The sequence below is a fragment of the Dromaius novaehollandiae genome, chromosome 5 (assembly GCF_036370855.1).
Source record: "Dromaius novaehollandiae isolate bDroNov1 chromosome 5, bDroNov1.hap1, whole genome shotgun sequence".
Taxonomy (NCBI): Eukaryota; Metazoa; Chordata; class Aves; order Casuariiformes; family Dromaiidae; genus Dromaius; species Dromaius novaehollandiae.
The window spans coordinates 51,756,023-51,775,332 of record NC_088102.1 but is presented as its reverse complement, the minus strand read 5'-3'; the positions used below and the strand labels follow the sequence as shown (position 1 = coordinate 51,775,332).

General features: G+C 43.3%; 1 protein-coding gene across 4 annotated transcripts in view; it reads right to left on the bottom strand.

Moving 5' to 3' along the window:
* SHANK2 (SH3 and multiple ankyrin repeat domains 2) overlaps window positions 1-18,983 on the bottom strand; it is a 374,573-nt gene extending 355,590 nt beyond the window's left edge. Inside the window, exons 1-2 of one of the 4 annotated variants that reach the window (XM_064512811.1) lie at window positions 16,102-18,983; window positions 3,676-3,809 (exon numbers count right to left, since the gene is read on the bottom strand). The gene's annotated coding sequence lies outside the window, so the exon portion shown is untranslated. The other 3 variants (XM_064512809.1, XM_064512810.1, XM_026099935.2) reach the window with 3 other exon arrangements.
* Window positions 18,984-19,310: the final 327 nt, after the last annotated feature.

Sequence of the window (19,310 nt, the reverse complement as noted above, 5' to 3'; positions counted from 1 at the left end):
GCACGAACAAACCATATAAAACAGTCAATCTGCATTTTCTATTAAAAAACATATTACAGATAAAGTTACACTGATACATTCAGAAAAACTAGGATTGTTTTTTTTTTTTTTTTCCTGTCTGGTTTGGCAGGTATGGGAACTCTGCAAAAAGGGAATCCAGAAGAAGTGTGATGAGTTTAGTTCCAAGGAGTTTTTCTCCTCCTTTTGGAATGTGAAGTAAGTTTCATAATAATCCTCAAACTTTTAGTCCAGCTTATCGACAGAAGTAGCACCAAATAGGCAGATTATCACAATAATAAAGAAAGAATTTCAAGTTGGTGTTTAAGTTTTCAGCTGAACTTTAAAAACAGCTACTCTCTCACTCCTCCCTTCAAAACATGCAGAATGTTTTTACTTCAGGAACTCACTAAAAATGAAGATCACGTCCGTAACAGGAGGGAAGGAGGAAAAACCATCAGACACAAGAACACTGTTGTATATTGGCATTTGGATTTAGAAATATAATCCACTGGAAATCAAAGACACAGTGATACACTATGATCTGACTCTGTGGGATATAATCCATTGCATTCCTATCACACAGCTGTATGGGAGATACCATCCTTCTCAGAAGAAAAATGAAGAACGTGGTGTTATCGGGCTACAACAGGAAGGGTAATAGGAGAAAGGAAAAGCATAAAAAAGGGAAGTGCTACCTCACACTATTTTCTATAGTATGGATCTTTCAGAAACCTCAAGGTATTTTCTTTCAAGTGGCATTTAAAAACTGTTTCACAGTGCCTGCTCTTTACGTTAAGGCTTGTGATTTCGAAGTCAATTCTCAGGTCATGAAAATAACAGACTTCAGCAGAACTGCTGACATCAGCTGAGGATCTCAAACTATATAAAATAAACTCTTCTGTGCCTTAAATGCTTTTCACTGGTTTTGAAGTCTAAAAATGTCATATTGCCTTATTCTGTGCATTCAATTTACAGATGACTGACAAGCTAAAGACCATACATAGTAATATAAAAGCCTTCCTTTCCAAAGCCAACTGTAAAAGTGCAAGGGCCAGAGTAAAAAGCAGAATCTGTCAAAAGCTAAGTTCTTCCATGATAACATTTTCAAATATTTGTTCAGGGGTAATATTTGCTACCAGGTAAAAACTAAGTCGATGGCAAGGTTAAGCACGTTTTTCTGGTTCACTCATCAAGAGCATTAAAAATAAGCTTGTTTTCCTTCAGGAACGTTTTTTTATCAGATGTAAAAATGGTAGGTTCATTTCAGTTTTGCCCGTGGTGCTCATGGTATTTGCAAAGCAGAGGCAACACCTTGACTATAGGCTGGTAAGTTGGCAGGTATCAGAAGACGAGCTCTGTGAATGTGGTAAGCGCTGGCTTACCAGTGGGAGTTGCAGGAATCCTAGAAACTAACGTCAGACGATGTTAGGAAAGGGTCGGGTGCCTCTGTCACAAACTCTCGCCCCTACACAGCCTAACTCCACGGAGGACTGCACCGTGGGAGGGGGAATCTCAGCATGGCTGGAAATGGAAAGAAAGTCCAAAACAGAGTTCATTAGACGCTAGCCAACTTCCGTGGGAGGAAAGGCAGCACGTGTATTCACTGCTGATCCTGAGATGACTCTCCGTCAGCCCAAGTCATGGGAGAAGCCTCTCCCTCGGGTATAATCTCACCTTGCAACCCACAGCAGAGTCACTTGTACCGCGATTCACACCCGCGACGCAGAGCCTGCAGGCTGCTTCTCTGTCCCGCTCAGCTTTAGTCTACTGACAGGGAGCAGAATAAGCAGATGTTACAGGGCTGGAAGTCAGGAAGGGCAGAAGCTTAATGTTTCTGCGGGCTCCACGGTTTCAGACACATTTTAGAGAGGAGCAGAAGGGGAGCGGAGAGACCAGCTTGCTACCTGGAAGTCCTCAGATCTTCACGCACCAGATTCCTAGGAGTGTAAACGCAGACCTTCAAAGGACAAGAGACCTAGGTCTGCCCTACCTGCAGAGCCATCACCACTAAGAGCTCAAACTGAAGAAAGAAACCCGTCCTGATAGAGATGGCTGAGACAGACGGAAAGCAGCGACTTCTGAAAGAACCTCACTCATTCACTTTCTCATTCATTCACTGTTGAAGGCACTTAGAAAACTAAACCACTAAAGTTAGGTGAAACTCAACCAACCCTAAATTAAACGTATTTTAAAGCAGTACAGCCCCATAAATCATTCAGTGCAGGCTACAATTTTGCCTTGCTTCCTGGCCCTGCTTTTTTCCCCCATAGCAAATGGGGTGAAAAAACAGAAAGTTGTCTCTTCACTTGAAGGTCCTCCTCTAGATCCCTCCTCTGAGAAGCCCACAGTTGACACATCTTATTGACCCTAGAAGGAATTAAAGCTTTTTTTATGCTTTGCAATTTTCTATTGATAAGCCCCATCTACCAAAAACTTTCCCAAAGACCAAGGAGGGAGGAAAAAAAAAATAAAAGCTTGTTCAAGCTACTTATAAGACTCAAGTATATCTCCAGTTGAGAAAATTCTTCCAAAAACTAGTGACAAATGTAGTTTTTTCTAACACTACAGCAGGATGCTCCAGGATGGAACAGCTGCACTGAAAAGCAGATCCTGTAATTTTCAATGCAAGTTACAAACACCCACCATGAAATTTTTCTGTTTCCAAACATGAACATATTCTAGCTTGTGGCAGCACATAGCAAATGAAACTTCAGGAAACTTGCTGCTTTATGGAGAGAAAAACTGAACTACAGTAGAAAAAAAGCTTTGAAAGTAATTTCTGAGAATAAATTCTTGCCGTATCATAAAGTTTTCAGCTTTTCTAGGTGTAATATGAATAGAGTATCAGTACATGATAGGAGATGGACAAGTAGTGAGCTGAATTAAGCTCTGTGGATTAACATCAACTTGTATATGAAGGATGTGATTGGATTCCACAGCAATTCCAATTTCTGAGACTCTCCCGCCAAAAAAATATATGAAACAACCAAGAATAAAGTTAAAGAAAATATCAATTGACCAGTCACATTTCATTTGATTATTCCTAGAAACAGTCAATGGGTAAAAAGGGTATGTGACTACCAATAGTAGGAAAGGGTATCATCTTCTTGCTTATGTTTTTCAGGCTATAATAAGCTCCAGGAAATATCTATCTTAATATAGATTAATATATCTTAATATAAAATATCTGCAGAAGACAGAAATTATACAGTCCACTGCACTGATGGCAGGATCATTCTGCAGCCTTATTAAGGTAACGTATAGTAACAAAACCAATAACAATATACTACACCAAAGTCATGTCCTATGAGAACATTGTCTAATTGGATCAATAGCATTTAGGAGACACCTAACTTTTCACATAGCAACAATCATTTATAAAGTACTTAAAGTCTATTTTCATTACTAATGGCTACAAATACGTATACATGCTAGAATAAGCTAATGGCCTAATTAGTGAGCTTGCTACGGTGACTGCATGCTGCAAGGGGAACCTCATTAGGAGCTAGCTGGTCGGAGAGCTGGCGGAAGATTTCCGCAGGTCAGTTACCTCTTAGCCTGAAGCTCGCTCCTCTCACTGTCAGAGCTATGAGGACACGTCCTGGGGGTAACCCCAAGGTATGCGGCACAAGCCGAGTTACACTGTTTTCCATTGAATCAGGTCTTTTCCCTCACCAGAAGTGTCACCAGAAGAGCCAAGAGGTACCGGCAGGCTCCCTGCAGCTCCGCTTCTGCTGTGTCACGCAGGCACAGGTGGGAATCCCTCCAGTTTCACAAGGGTGTTACATGCTGGAGTAACTCAGCTCATCCTTTTTCATTAAATGAAAAAAAAAAAGAAAGTATGTTAGTGGTCAGAAAAACAGTTGAAAATAATGGGAAAAAAACTGACCTACACAAATTTTAACCAAAATGTTACTTTTAACCCAGGTAAAACATGGTTTCCAATAGCATACTCCATACAAACTACTCTCTTTCACTAAAGAAAGTATTTTAAAGATATGTATATGGAGAATGTCAACATAGTTTACTAACATTCTAATGCACACCACAATTTCCATGATCAACCCTCATTCTAAAATAAGTCAACAGGGCACAGGCTCGTCACGACAAAAGCATGCTTTCATACTCATTAATTTCTTATTCTGAATTATTTAATTATATGCCTAGTTTAATTATAGCCTACACTGATTACAAACTAGTGTGAAGCCAGTGTATACTGCAGTATCAGTGACCCCCTAAGCTACCAAGAAATCTGGTCCAGATTTAAAAAAAAAAAAAAAAAAAAAAAAGTTAAAGGAGACATTCAGAATGTTTCCTAAGAAGTGGCAAGTAACTTCAAGTATTTTTTACACCTAAGTCAGCATCATAGACCTTCAGCCTCAGAATTTACTAATTGGGACTTCCATGGTAACAAAGAAGCTGGGCACTAATTCAATTCACTCACAAATGTGGAAAGCCAAAGGGCTTATAAGAAGTATAGCTAAATTTGGGGAAGAATTTTACCTTTCTTATGGGATGGGAAACAGAGGCATTAGTTTTCACCAGCGACAGATTCTTTTACTGGAAGGATTAAATATTTGACATTTTAAGGACTTTTCTTGACATTTCCCTTTTTCACCTTTTTCCACTGATTGAGCTTAATGTAGGAAATCTGGGTAAAAACAAACTGTTTTGCCCAGGTTATGACCAACATAATGCAACCCCAGAACTGTGACTGCCTTCACTCTCTGCCATTTCCCCTTATCTCGGCTGCTCTCCTTTAGTACCTGCCTTCTTTGTTCTTTTTTCTTACCTACCCCTTCTTTCTTTCAGTCTTCAGTTGGGCTTAATCCCAGCCAGTACAACCCAGCTGTGACTGTCCTCCACTGTAAATGACCCAGAAACACATCTCCCCATCTGAGACCTAACAAAGTGAAAGCAAGTTCCACCAGAGTCACAAACTGTTCAAGATACACAGCTGCTTCTTATCCCCAGATAAAAGTCATGATGGTGGGATGGCTGGATTTTTTAAAAATATTCATACTGCAGTGTTAACATAATTTAAAGGAAGGGTTATCTTTAGAATAAGGACTGTTCAACATACCCTCTTTAATATTCTGGTGATTAAACTTCGAGTTTAAACTACTTCTGGTAGTGCCTGCTTCATAGCCTCACAGTCTCGATGTTGAGCATAAAAATACTCTTCAACTGTTTTCTGAGGTTCACTTTCAAAACGCACCCAGAGTAAATATCCTCTACTTGTAATCAAAAGGACTTTAGTCTCAGAAATGTATTTCCATAATGACTGCATCCTCATTATAAATCTCAGATTTTGCAAAGTACTAGCTCTGCTGATTTTTGTCTGTAAAGATTAATTAACAGAAAGCATGCATACGCTATGAACCTAAAATTGCAATGATGAACCTATATGAATGGCTAAATACAACAGTTTTGCCAAGACCTAAATCAGAAACATTCAGAATCCAAATGTAAGAATTAAATACTTGAAATTATACATGACAGCCCTTTTTTTACATGAAAATGCAAGAACAATTTCAAAAAAAGTGATGCCACAGGTCATGAACATTATGGCTATCTTTTTACCAGTAAACCAAATAGGCCGATGATTGTTCACACTGCACGTTTTTGGCCCATTCACTCTCCCAGAAAATCCGGGGGCTCAAACACCCCAGGAGCCGTCCCCAGAGGACAGTCCGGACATTGCCGCTGCTTTGGAAAGGAAGAGAGCTCAGGTGTGCAGAGGGGAGCCGTGCCACGCCGTCTGCCCTCAGGGCCAGGGAACAGCCACTGGCCTATTTTATTTAATTTAAAGCCAGCGTCTATGGTGCCTCTAAGAAGGCGTTGGCACAACATCTTTTTGCTTCATTCAGCATCCCCTCATTAAGCATCCTACTGCTCAACCATGCATATGGTTTCCCCATTCGCTCCAAAGGGCTCTACGCATAAGCAGAATAAATGCTGAAGACTGAACATAAGTACATCTTCTCCAGCACTTCTTTCCATCAAAAAGACATGATAGTCTGGCTGTTTTTCTTCTGACATCTAGAAAAGGAGTGGGTTTTTTTTGGGGGGGGGGGGGGTTGGTTGTTTGTTTGTTTTGTTTTTTTGGTTTTTTTTTTTGGTTTTTTTTTTTTAGTGAAAGATCATGAACAACTTACATGTAACACAGAAATATATTCGAAACAATGCTGAGCATGAAATACAATTACTGTATCTTAAATACCAGGCAAAAGCATATGCTAAATGCTTCATAGTAGAGAAGATTAAAATGCTTTTTCATACGTACACTTGAACTTAAAATCTGATCCACAATTTTCCTTATGTTTTATCTCTTGTGTCCTAAAAGCAGGTCTTCAACTGTACTAAAATAAACACTGGACACTGTTTTTCCCTTATTCCCAGAAGCAAAGACATCTAAAGCTGCTATATTGAATCATCAGTAACTGGGGTATTTTCTGTTTTCATCTAAGTGTGAATTTCTGCTCAAGAGTATAACACGCTCCAATAGCGCATAGCATTTTCAGTACTAATGATAATCCTGTTTTCAAAGACTGTGACCACTTTCAGAGAGGGACAGCCCTTACATGCTATGGCATCTGATCCAAAGTAACCTTGCGCTGCCTTACAGACTCCCTGACTCGAAGGCAGCCTCTTAAAACGAGCATTGAATTCTGTGGAAATGATGCGTATCAAAGGCTCATTTCAGATGCTAGGTTTTTAACATCAGTGAAATCTCATCTATCAAAAGACAGAATGACTGTGTCAAATACACGTACTTAAGCTTCTCTGAGATGTTGGTGACAATCATCTCCAAAACGAAGTGAGAACCCAAGAACTGCAGCTCTCCGTCTCTGTGACTTTAAGCAAAAACACTGGTGTAAACTGCTGGCAAAGTGCCTGTCATATCCTTGCCTACTGACTGCTCCATACGGAGACCAACAGCCTCTCTCAGTTCGTCCACAAAGCTCCGCGCTGCACAACCTGCAGTCCGGGGTCGGCCTCACTGCTGCCTAGCTCCAACAGCGTTATTTTCTCCTCTGCTTTCCCACGTTTCATAAAATCTGTAAGTTCCTGTCCGCTGATACGGAAACTTTCCCTGAAATTCATGGAACATCATTCGTAAATGAACACAATGAAACCAGAGGTAGCAAGGTGAGTATAAGCATTCACCACAAAAAGTTTGTTCATTTTTAAATAAGCGTCCCTCTGCTGTACTTGCTCTCAGAGCAATGAAGCATTATATTGAAGTTTTAAGAGTGAAACTGGTCAGAAAATCACCATAGGCACATTTTAAAATGATGGTTCTTTCCTGGCTGAACTGAAAAATGCAGAAAGTAATCAGCAAAGTGTTGAAAATACTTTACATTTTCAGATTTCTTCATTTTGTGAATTACAGGTGCTACTTCTTAGACAGGCAAGTAGATTAGTTTCCAAAAAAGACTGGTATTTTGCATGACAGTGTTTTTCTGAAGTTAATGACATGCAAATCATTATGTGTATATTTACATTTTTTATTAGTACACGATTGAGAGGTTAAAAAAAAAAAAAAAAAAAAAGCAACAATCCTCCTGTAGATTTTAGCAAGGATGTTTCAGATATGCAAGAGACATGAATAGCTAACACATAAAAAATGAGTAAAAAATGAACATTAGAATGCTAAAGATAAATAACTTGCCTCTGCCATCCTTATCAAAGGCTCAAAACTGCCTAGGATGCATATTTTGTTAATTACTGTAAAAATAGTTTGATGGGAACACCTACGTCACACGGGGGCTCCAAGGGGCTTCTCTGGAAACTTTCGCAGTTCTGTTGCATAGCTAACGCTCGTCAGACTCCCTCACATAATAGCCTGACCTCAGAAGCAATGAAATTGAAGTCTGCCAGTGAAATTTAAGCAAGAAACTTTATCAAGCCAGTAGTGTCTCTTGCATAATTCACTTTCTCTTCTTCAGAGTGCTGTTCACCTGCCCGGAGAAGCAGCATCCTGCCCCTCGCCTCCCGGCCCCCGGCCTTTGCAGCTTCCTTGGATGCGAAGCACCCGGCATGCATACGCCTTACCTGAGGCACACCAGAAAGGGTTAAATCCACAGGACCACTCACTCCAGGAAGGCGTGCAAGGAAGAGAAAAAGTATTTCTGAGAAGCAAACTACTGGAAGAGTGCTGCGACCGCCAGCTGCAAGCAGACAGCAGCGAGGAAGAGCCAGGGCCTCTGCAAGCCAAGCCCGGCCACCTCCCACAGCGCTTGCTCCCCAGCACGGCTGGGTAAGAAGCAAAAGAGAGAGGAGAGGAAAAAATGCAGCAGTGGCAGAAGTTGGAAGGGAGGGGCAGAGGGGAAAAAATAAATCAGCCTAAAGAAATCAAAAATTTACTTTTCTGGACCTAAAGACATGGGAAAGCAGGAGCGCTGTGGATAAGCCAAGGGCCATCAAAAGAGCTAGTAAGAATCAATGCAAAGAAGCTGTCAGATAGCCCTGCCTCTTGGCCGTATCTCGCACGCTTTTTGTTCCAGTTTACAACAAAATACCTGGAAAAGCTGGATGGGAATAACACTACATTTGGCCAGTCTTCAAGCCTGCTTAATTCTTCTAAGCCATCAGACTGACTATGGCTAGAGAAGAAATACCAAAGCTGCACTGTAGTTTGGAGGTGCTGCAGAAAACCAACACAAACACCCAGCTGGTGTTTATTCCTAACAAACAGGAGATCATACACATCCAGCAGATTTGGGATTGGGAAAAGTGTTGCCCCTATTTGGCAAGGACCTTCGAGGCCACTCTGCCTTCTCCTACAGCACCGGGATGGCTTCTTCTAACTGGGATCCTGCCAACCGCCCCCCTGGCACTGCAAGCAACCAAGCATCGATGACATCTCAGTTTCCCCACGCTTTCTCTGTGGCGCACATTTTGATTACTGGGGAATTAATATACTTGGCCTGCCTAGAGTCCTTGGATTTCTAGCATGGGAGATAGGGGCATAACGTCCTGCGATACGCAGGACGAACCAAAAAACCTAACAGTTGAGCCCTTCAGTTCTCTGGAGCTATGAAATACCTGTAGGTGCCCACTTAAACCTCACTGCATTTCAGAGATGCTGAGGACCTGCTAGCATCCATAACATCCATACTCGAAAACTTTTATAACGGTGTCCAGCAATATATGCAGGAATTTAACAGTAGGTATTCTGATCTGCCAATTGTAACTGCAACCTTTAAACAGAACAGAAATCTGCAAAAGAACAGATCTATATTTTAACCATTTTTTTGCTGTCTCCTGCTACATCTAAACTCAGGGGTATCACAGTGCTTCCAGTTTTCCATGTTTAAGTATTCGCGTAGGCCACACACTGACCCAAACTGGGGCAAGGCTCAGGCTCACTCCAGTGCTTCTCCTCACTTCCTCATGGCTGCAGACGGGGCTGGGGCGTTCATCAGCACCCTGCTGAGCCCGAGCACCAGGTTTGCAGCAGGCTGCACTACGGTGACTGCTGCTTATACGCTATTCTCTACATCTGTTCAACAGCGACAAGCAAATTAAGGCCATGCTGCGCTAGGCAATACAAATATATTGCAAGAGGGACATGAGACTAGCAGGGTGACTTGGCTCACCGGGCTCCCACTCGCTCCACCACGGAGCCAGAGCGCTGGCAGACCGCTCTGCTTTGGTGGAGGACCGGAGGTGAATGACTTAGGGTGAAGACCCCAGCTTCGCCGCTTGCTCCTGCCTTCCTGCCCTCTTTCCTCACAGCGCCGTGCCAAAACACGCGCCGGGCTGCTACCGAGCCGCCGGCTCCCCGCTGCCCCAGCGGTCCGGACGCCGGCGAGGCCGGAGGGGTCCCCGGGCCCCCGCGCTCCCGGGTGGGCGCGCCTGCGGCACCCGGCCCCTCGCCCGAGGAGCTGCTGCTCGCGGCGCCTGAGGCGTGCGGACCCCCGGCCGCGCACCCTAAACCGCGCTCCCCGTCCCCAAGCGCCCCCCGACCAGCTCTAACCCCGGCGGGCAGCCAGGGGTGCTCAGCCCACCTAACGCCGCCCACCGCCGCCCCCTGGAAACCAGCTGCTGCTCCCGAGCGACTGAACTTCCCGTGCGGGCGCCTGAACGAGGCCCCCTCGCCGGGGCCCGGGGCTCGCCCGCACCCGGGGGCACCCGGCGCTGCCGGTTTAGTGCCGGCGCCTCCGCGGTTTTTCCGCGCTGCCGCCTCGGCGCGGGGCCCCCGACGACACGGCGCTCGCGTCTGAAACGCGCCCCTCGGGGGGTTAACCGAGGGTCCGGCCCCCCCGGCAGCCGAAGCCCCCCGGGCGCCGCCGCCCCCGGCCACCTTCCTCCGCGGCTGCGGGACGGGACGGCGCGGCCCCCCCCCCGCCCCCGGCCACCTTCCTCCGCGGCTGCGGGACGGCGCGGGCCCCCCCCCCGCCCCCGGCCACCTTCCTCCGCGGCTGCGGGACGGCGCGGGCCCCCCCCCCGCCCCCGGCCACCTTCCTCCGCGGCTGCGGGACGGCGCGGGCCCCCCCCGCGGGGCCGGGCCTGCCCGTGGCGGGAGGGCGCGGGCCGGGGGCAGCGCTGCCCGCAGGCCGAGCCGCCGCGGGCCGGCAGGGACGGGCCCCCCCGGCTCCCCCCCCAGCGCGGACGGAGCTCGGGCCGCCGTCGGGGCCGCCGCGGCACTTACCGGGGGGCCGCTGCCGCGGCGGGCGGTCAGTCCCCACGCCCCGCGGAGAGCGCGGCCGCCCGCATGCCGCAAGTTTCTCCGGTTCTTCCCGTTCTTGTTCCCTCTAAGCCGGCGGCTCCCCGCCCGGCGCCGCAGCCCCGCTCCGCGGCAGCCGGCTGGCAGCGCCCAGCGCCGGGGCGCGACGGGGGCCCAGGCGCCGTCCCCGGGGCGCGGCAGCCGCGTCTGAGCGGAGCCGCCCGGCGCTGCCCGGCCCCGCAGCGGCGAGGAGGCAGCAGCGCGGAGGGGCAGGGACTGCTCTCGGCGCCGAGCGGGCAGGAGGCGCGGAGCGCTCTCCGGGGGGGCCCGAGCGCGGGGAGGGCGCAGGGAGCACCCTGCCCCTCCGGGGAGCGACCGGGATCACAAGCTGGGGGGACTCCCGGACAGAAACGCGGACACGCGTGGGCTGGGGAGCCCCCCGGGCGCCGCGCAGCTCACGGGCGCGCACGCTGCATCCGCCCGCATGGCCGCGGCGCCGCGCACCTGCACCGGGGGCAGCCCTCGCCCCCAGAAGGGCTCAGTGCCGGGGAGCCCGCTCCGGTAAGTGCTCGTGTGCTAACGAGGGTAGATGTCAAACAGCTGGAGGGACTGCGGAGACCCGAGACCACGGTTTGCGGCCGCGGTGGCTGCAACCAAATTAGGACCAACGCTTTGTAAACACTTGTCCTAAAAAGGCAGCGCCTTGGAAGCTTTTTATCCCCAAATGACACCAATTTGAATCATTAATACCACTTAGTGCAAATTCCAAGATACCCCAAGCAAGCATATGGATTTTAGAGCACTTAAAAGAGTCACAATACCAGGCTGAACTTTAACAACAGTTAAGACTCCGTATCGTTTCTATATTAAGCCATTTCAAACTGAAGAGTACAGTATAGTACAGTATAGGCTGGAATAGATAAGTAAATATCTCTAGCAACTCACTTCTGGACTTTCTGAACCACTTTGTACAATTACAAAACCCTTTGCCGTGGTAGCTCCCAAATGACTCTTTTTAAACAAGAAACGTCCTTGAAATGGAGAATATTCTTTAAAACAAGGAGAGCAAATATGCTACCTCATAAATATTAGTTAGCATCGAACTGCATGCCATGAAAACATTTTTTGTGCAAAAAGTCTTAGGCACACTGGCGGAGTTCACACACAAAATTCCCCCTACTGGTGGCCAGTCCTGGGTGATGCCTGGAGCTCTTTCCTGTTAGATATAATCAAGGATGCTGGGAATGCCTAGCTCGCAAAATGTAACATTGTTATAAGAAATTAAAAGCAAACAAAAACAACAAAGCAGGAGGCGAGCAAACAAAATGCAGGCTATTTGATTTGGATGGGAATTTCCTACCTCTTCTAAACTGATTTACCCATCCCTAGATTTTGCTCTTTAAATTTTAAAGCATCTGAACATTTGTTCTGTCAGTCGAGAAAAAATGGACTTACTTAAACTCATCTCAGATCCCTCGGGGATATCATGGGAAAATAGGACAGCAGCACTAAGAAGAAAAACTCCATATATTGCATCTTTTACAATTAATAACTTACAAACATTGATTTAAAAACCCAGCCAAAAGCCCAGGAGTATTTCATTTCTTTTTATATGGTAATTCCAAACTCACTATTGTATACAATGACCAGGGTACAAAGAGTGCAAATGAAAATTACTTAAATCAGTGGCCATAGCTGACAGTTGCTCTGCATGCAGTGCATCACTGAGTATCCACATTCTTGCTGACATCTAATTAATACGTACTATCTTCATCAAATTTCAAATGCAAAATCTTGAAGTATGATCAAATTGGGCTCTATCTATTGCTTTGTCATGCCTAAGATGGAAGAGAAATTTGGGACCCTTCAAATGTTTTGTAAATGCTGATAAAGACAACCTGAAAGCACAAAAGAATTTGTAAATCCCCCAACTTTTAACTGCAATGTTTAAAATTTTGCCTGGATTAATTAAGTCCTTCTAAAACTTTATCTGTCAGTAAATATGTTTTTACTTTCTAAATTTTAGACTTCTTAAAAAATTATGACCACCTTCAGGAGCTTCACCTAACTAAGAGATAAGAAAACGGGGACAATGAAGCTGCACCCCAATATAACCAGTTCCCTGAAAAACACGGTGGTTATCACGTGACATTAGGAAATTTTGTCTGTACCATTTTATCCTTGCAAAAGCATATGAAGCTAAGTACAGCAAGAGCAAACCTCTGTATTTAACAGAATTACACAAGTTCATGAAACTTTCTTGCCTGAGTATGTACGGCTATTACTTTTCTGAAACAGTCTATAACCTTTTATGGACTTTCAGAAATGGAAGGCTATAAAGGTGCAGCAGCAGTTCAGGCTACTGCACTTTTATTTCTGCGCCAGCAAAAGGCGACACCTGGACACTAGGGAGGCGATCTGTTGTGATCCCAGGTATTGGCTAAGCCAGGTGGGACCAACTGCCATCTGGAGCTGCTTATATCCACTGATCATAAAATTACCCTGCGACTAGAAAACTATCACTTTGTAGGATAGCTGGGATGAAACCCATGTGTCTTGTTCACAGCAAAGAAAGGTTCAAGGACTTTTTACCTCTCATCATTTTTGATCTGCTGTAATGAGCTCCTGCTTTCAGTGCATTCTGGTAATTTTGAATGCAAGTTCAGCAGCAGACTTATCCTTACAGTTACCAGATTTTTAGAACTCCCTTGTCAAACAGATCCTACATGTATATGAATTACAGAAATCAAGATGGGATTGGAACAGTAATGGGGCAGACTCCAAACTCAGTTTTTTTGTTTAAGAAGTAAAAAATGAAATATTTCATTTTTTTCAAAACCTTCATATTTCTCATAACTTTTATATAAACTTCCAAATGATCAAATTGTATAAGTTACCTAAAAAAAATTTTTTTTACACATAGTACTAAAACCCATAAAAGCACTTTCATGGTCAAATTAAATTTTTGTAGTAGTTTTAAATAACGTATTGGCTTACAGACAAGATCTCAAAACCCTCACTCTCTCAAATGGTCCTACCCATAAGTTCTTCACCGTTAAATTCCTGATGCTTTTTCTAAGGTCTGTCCAATATTCTCACAGTCAGGCTTCCTAAGCTCCCTTTTTGCACTTTACTTCCATACTTCTTCGGTAACCGTTTTTCCCATTCTGTTCGCAAATGTTCTATCAGCTGGCCTTAATTAAACCAGCTTATTAAGCTTAAGCCAATATAAAGTTAAATAATGCACAAAATATTTCTTGTGCCTGTGAACAGATTTCTCCAACAATTCATTACATTCATGAAGAATAACAAAAGTCATTAAAAACACCAGCTAGACACAGATCTGGAAGCAGTGCAAAATGCATCAACATTTCCTGATACAAGATTACTGTGCCCTTTAAAATAATAAGCCATTTAAATAAAAATACTTTGTGTCAATTTTTATTAGGTTCCTTGGACTCTAAGATAAAATACCTTTTTTAAATTAATGACTGATAAGGAAATTCCTTTTCCATTATAGGTAAATTACTGTGGAATCATGTGATGCACTTTCTCACTGTTTAAAAAAAAAAAAGTGAGAAAAAAAATCTTCTCTAATTTCTCCTCCTTCTCCTATCCATGTTGAAGAACATAAACTCTATGTTACAAAATTAGCATACAAGCAAAAATTAGTATACAGTAAACATTAAATAATAAATTATCTAATTTTCCTGTTTCAAAACCTGGAGTGACTTTCCTTTTTCTTCTGATAAATTTGTCATTTACAATATTCATGTTCTGATTTTAATGGTTAATTCATTTCCTCCCCAAGTTACATGCATAATGGCAGAGTTATACAATAATTTAATTTAAGAACTTTGCTGTACTTGGCCCATCATGAGCCCACCATTATACATCATCCTGAGCTTCCAGATCACATTTTCCATTAGTGCCTCTACAGTTATCACCGTATTGTTCTATCGGCGCTAATCTACCAGAAGCAACAAGCAACAGAAACAGAACTGGCTCAGCGATGGGCAGAAACTGGCCCAGGAATTTCTGCAGGGTTCGGTGTCACCGATGACTTGCTTCATCTGTTCTGAAGCACGGAGGTAAGGCTGCGTCTTAGCACCAAGCACGGCGGGCGAAGCGGGTTGTGGGTGGTCACCCCTCCTTTGCCCTCGAGAGGCGCTTGCTCCAGAAGGCACGTCAGAGTGGCTGCATTGCCTCGCAGCCGTCTCTCCACATCAGCACAGCTTCTTAAAATACATGTATTCAGTACATGTATTTTAAAATAAACCTTTGCAATCAATTGCAGTCTACTGGTTCACAGAAATGGTGAATCTGATTCACCCGTACCTAAGCTAATCTTCCAGCTACAAATACAGTTCCCAAATGAATAACCCTCTCATTTTTTTGACCGTTGGGTGTGAGCAGAAATTGCACATGTGCATCTCTGCTTCAGATTGAGCCCTCATTGACTGAAACATTTTAATCCATCATAGTTAGTGCCTGAACTAATTGAAATAAATGTGAATAATAAAAAATAGAATACAAGAAAGAAAAAATGAAATTTAAACATGATACCTCTTGGTCTCACTGAATGTTCTCCGACTTCTGTGATCACCAGTACTGTTTTGCAGAATTTATTATTTTGTATTCAAATCTATTTTTTAAATTGAGCATTTCCAGTCTCTTAACCTTTTCTCGTGCATGAAGTCTCTCTGTGCTTTCTGTAATTATCATCTATATCTGGATTCTTGCTATCTCTGTATTTTTTTAAGATGGAGTACCAGATCTTAATGTAGAATAAAAAATGAAGACGTGCCATTGTGCTCCGTAGATTGTACATAGCAATCCTTTAAGAACAGATTTGTGCTCTATTCTTTGTCTCTTCTTCCATTTCGTTTGGGGTTTTTTTGGACAATAGATTCAACCAACAAATGTAGTACAGAAAAGGTAAGGCTCTTTATCTGTGTATTATTAAAACTGAAAATCAGATGTTATCTATACACTTTCAGAAAGAATGAGCAAAATAGATAATTTACCACACTTTTTGTGACAGAATAAATGTATGGTCATACCTAAAGTGCTAACAAAAAAGATATATAAATGCAGATGACCTAAGATTAGGAGGTATCTATCAGTCACAAATACTATAGAAACACAAGTCTTTCTTACCTTGTTCAAAAGCATATGCTGTTTACATAGGTTGGCTCACTGTATATATATAAAAATAGGTGTAATTTAAAAATTTTAAGTTATTCTTCTCACAGAAATTTAGCATGTAATTCTCACAAGAACTTTACCAGAATGAGATGTCTCAGGTAATACATAAATTACATTATCAGTGTGAAAACAACTGTGCTTATTCACCCATGAAGGTGGAGAGCATAGACAGGAGCAGCACAAACTTTCTTCATGCTACCTAGCCAGTATAAGGTTACCTTGGACAGGACCATCTGTAGAATATTAAGCAGCCGGCTCTTCGTGGCCTGTTAGGCAGGATCCTGGAGGTGGAGAGGGGCTGAGGGAGGGGAGGCGGCTTTGGGCTGAGAAAGCTGCCTCCCTCCAGCGAGGCGCCCTGCGCTGCCCCCCGGCCGGGCTCAAGGCAGGGTCGCCGCCCTCGTAGCGCCAGCAGAGCCTCGGCGGGCCCTGGAGCTGCGGCTTGCGGTGTCGTCCCAGCCGGCACAACGTGAACTGTGTCACGTCACCTCACAGCAACAGAAGGCCGTTTTCCCTCCCCAGCTGAAAAACGTTAACACAGCCACTGCCATGGGAACACAGGCACGTAAGGCATGTTGCTGCCATGCCATTTGGGAAGATAACATATGGCACCATAAAACAATGTTCTGTATAATGGGCCAAATGCGACATACCTGTACGTATACATTATGCGTTGCCCAAACTTTATTTCTTTTCAGGGAAGAGAGAAATCTTTCAAATAGCCCTCACAGGAACGACAAGTTAAGTAACAGTTTGTCACAGGAGCTCTCTCCGTCAAAACTTCTCCTCCACGCTCGAGTGCAGGGAATCAAGGAAAACGGTGAAACACATTTTGGAGTTTATTCCTGTTTCGAAACGTTAGCATACATCTGTCTTTAAGAACTATCATAACAGGCAGCAAAGGTTGGCTGTGTTGGCATCCAGAATTACCTCACCCTTACTCCAAACCTAACTGTAGCATATCTGAGATTAAAAGATGTTTGAACTGCCCAATCTGCCCTAAATCAGAGATACCCATGCCCGTTTTTTGCAACACGGTTTAGAAAAAAAAACAGGCAATACTTGTTCTGCTCTGAGCAGGTAGTCCCAGAGTTCAGCCTGGCCTCCGAGCTCTCACGATCAGGCCCACAACACAGGCCTAAAGGAACACAAATGCCACAGTCTGGCTGATCTCAGCGTTGTCTCAGCATATGTGGAAATCCCAAATATGTGCTCAAACCTGACTTTGGAACACGTGCTTGATATTTTGCCCGTGTACATGTGCATTTCTGGGTAGGAATGGACAAATATTTACTTAAATAAGATCAAATCATCAGATTTCATGCACATGTATTTTACTTTGCATATGTTATAATATTTAAGCAGTCATTACAGCAGTCTTGCAAGATACCAAGGAAAGAATTAAAAAGAAGAATCAAATATATTGTTCTTAATGCTTTTAGAGTGATTTCAAATAACTCCAAATAACCAGCATTTCTCTCCACTGCACTCCTGTTCTCTTCTCAGGCCATAGCTAATCAGCTGTAGGCTGTCCTGCTGCTAACTCAGGCAACAAACCACTCGTGACTTTAGCAGATGTTCTCCTTTTCATGCCAACAGGAATATTTACTAACATTTTTCATGTTATGGCTTTCTATCTGAAAACTTATTACTCAAGAAAGTGCTACATTTAACCATTTAGCTCCATAACCATTTACTAAGGTTGGTGTTTGCTGTGCAAGTCACAAGACAACGTTTTTTCAGAGTTTAATCAACTGAACTAAGGATTACAAAGAGCATGTCTCTAAAAATACAATTTTATTGTAGTTTGTTGTTAAAGAGAGACTTAACCAAAACAACAAAACCAGGAAGTTTTGCTCCTGTCAAGATGAACATGCATTTTCTAATTTTACCTTATTTGGTTCCTCATGAGGTATCGCTCAACAAAAGGAAGGATGCTCACGGATGAAGTAGTCTTTTTTCATGCAAGAAGATAATCTCTGATTTGTAAGCAAAACAAGGCACTACTCCCTGGTGCTTAGCATTCATTAACCAGTGTGTTGAAGAGAACGGAGCAACCTTTCACAAAGAGGAGCAGATAACTTCTTTTTGTTAGAGTTAACATTTAAACACGTCTTTATTGATCACCCACTGCTTGTTCTTATTTACACAGAATTTTCAAAGCTCACAAATATTAACTTACCTTTAACACTCTCCTATGAAGGTTCGTTTTCCATGTGGATCTGTTAAGGCATAAAGAGGTTAGAAAACTTTCCCAAAGGCATAAGTTAGTCACAGTGAGTGGAGAATTCATGAATCCTGCTACTCATTAACCCCAAATTATGATAGTCTGACGTTCCTGAATTGTGAGTAATGCTACCATATGTTAGGTAAGCTTTGATTTTATTGCCCCTCAGCTTTTTGCAAACTGTAAACCATTTTTAACAAATGAAATACATGTGAATACTGTTTCACGGCTGCCACCTTACAGAGACCCAGGAGAAAGGCACATTTTTTCTCTTTTCTTTGTTTCTTTGTTAGCTAGGCACAACCACTCCTTCCTCTGTGTCAACACCACAGACCACAGTAGACGGTAGCAAGTCACTGGGCAAGAGTGCTGTCTGATGGTTGTAAGAATTAGTGGTTCAAATGAATCCATTTTACTTTGTTTTGCAATACTGCCTGGTAACGGTTATGTTCATGCGTCTAGTCTTTTCTTACGGCGGATACAATAGATTAGCCATAAAAATCCAGTTAGCTTATTTTAATGCATGACTGTCTGGGACTATGCTGACACTTAAGCTCCCAAGCCCTTGTCTGGCTCTGGGGTCTGAGTAAAATTGCCAAAGACCTGCACAAAAATTGCATGACAAAGAAGTCTTCCCAAGGCTTAGGGAACAGCCTTAAACTCTAGACTATCCTGACTGTCGAGTGTTACAATTCCTTAAGACAAAAACAATTTAAACCTAGATTTTCACCATCCTTATATGTAAATGTCATGTCTTTTTTGTGGCCTCATCCTTCTTCTAGATAATACTGAAATATAGTTAAGTAAACTGTTCATTTAAAATAACATACTAACAAACTCAGTATCTGGTTCAACATATAAAACGCTCTCCATATATACTTTCCAAAATGTCTTTGGCTTGGTAATCTTATTTATTTTCCAGTTAATATTTCATGTTCATTATCTTTGATTAATGTGAAAGCAAATCTCAAAGTCTTTGAAATAAATTATTTCCCTAAAATGCATATTTCATTAGATTATTCCATAATTTGACAATATTGACAAGAAAGCATTTTCCTCACAGACAGCAATACAATAAATACAAAATAAAAACACAGCCATCCTGTCTAACAGGTTTACAAATAGCTTGTCACACTGAAAAGTTATAATCACTTTGACGTGAACATTTTAGTTTGGTTTATTATTAAACCATAATTCTACCAA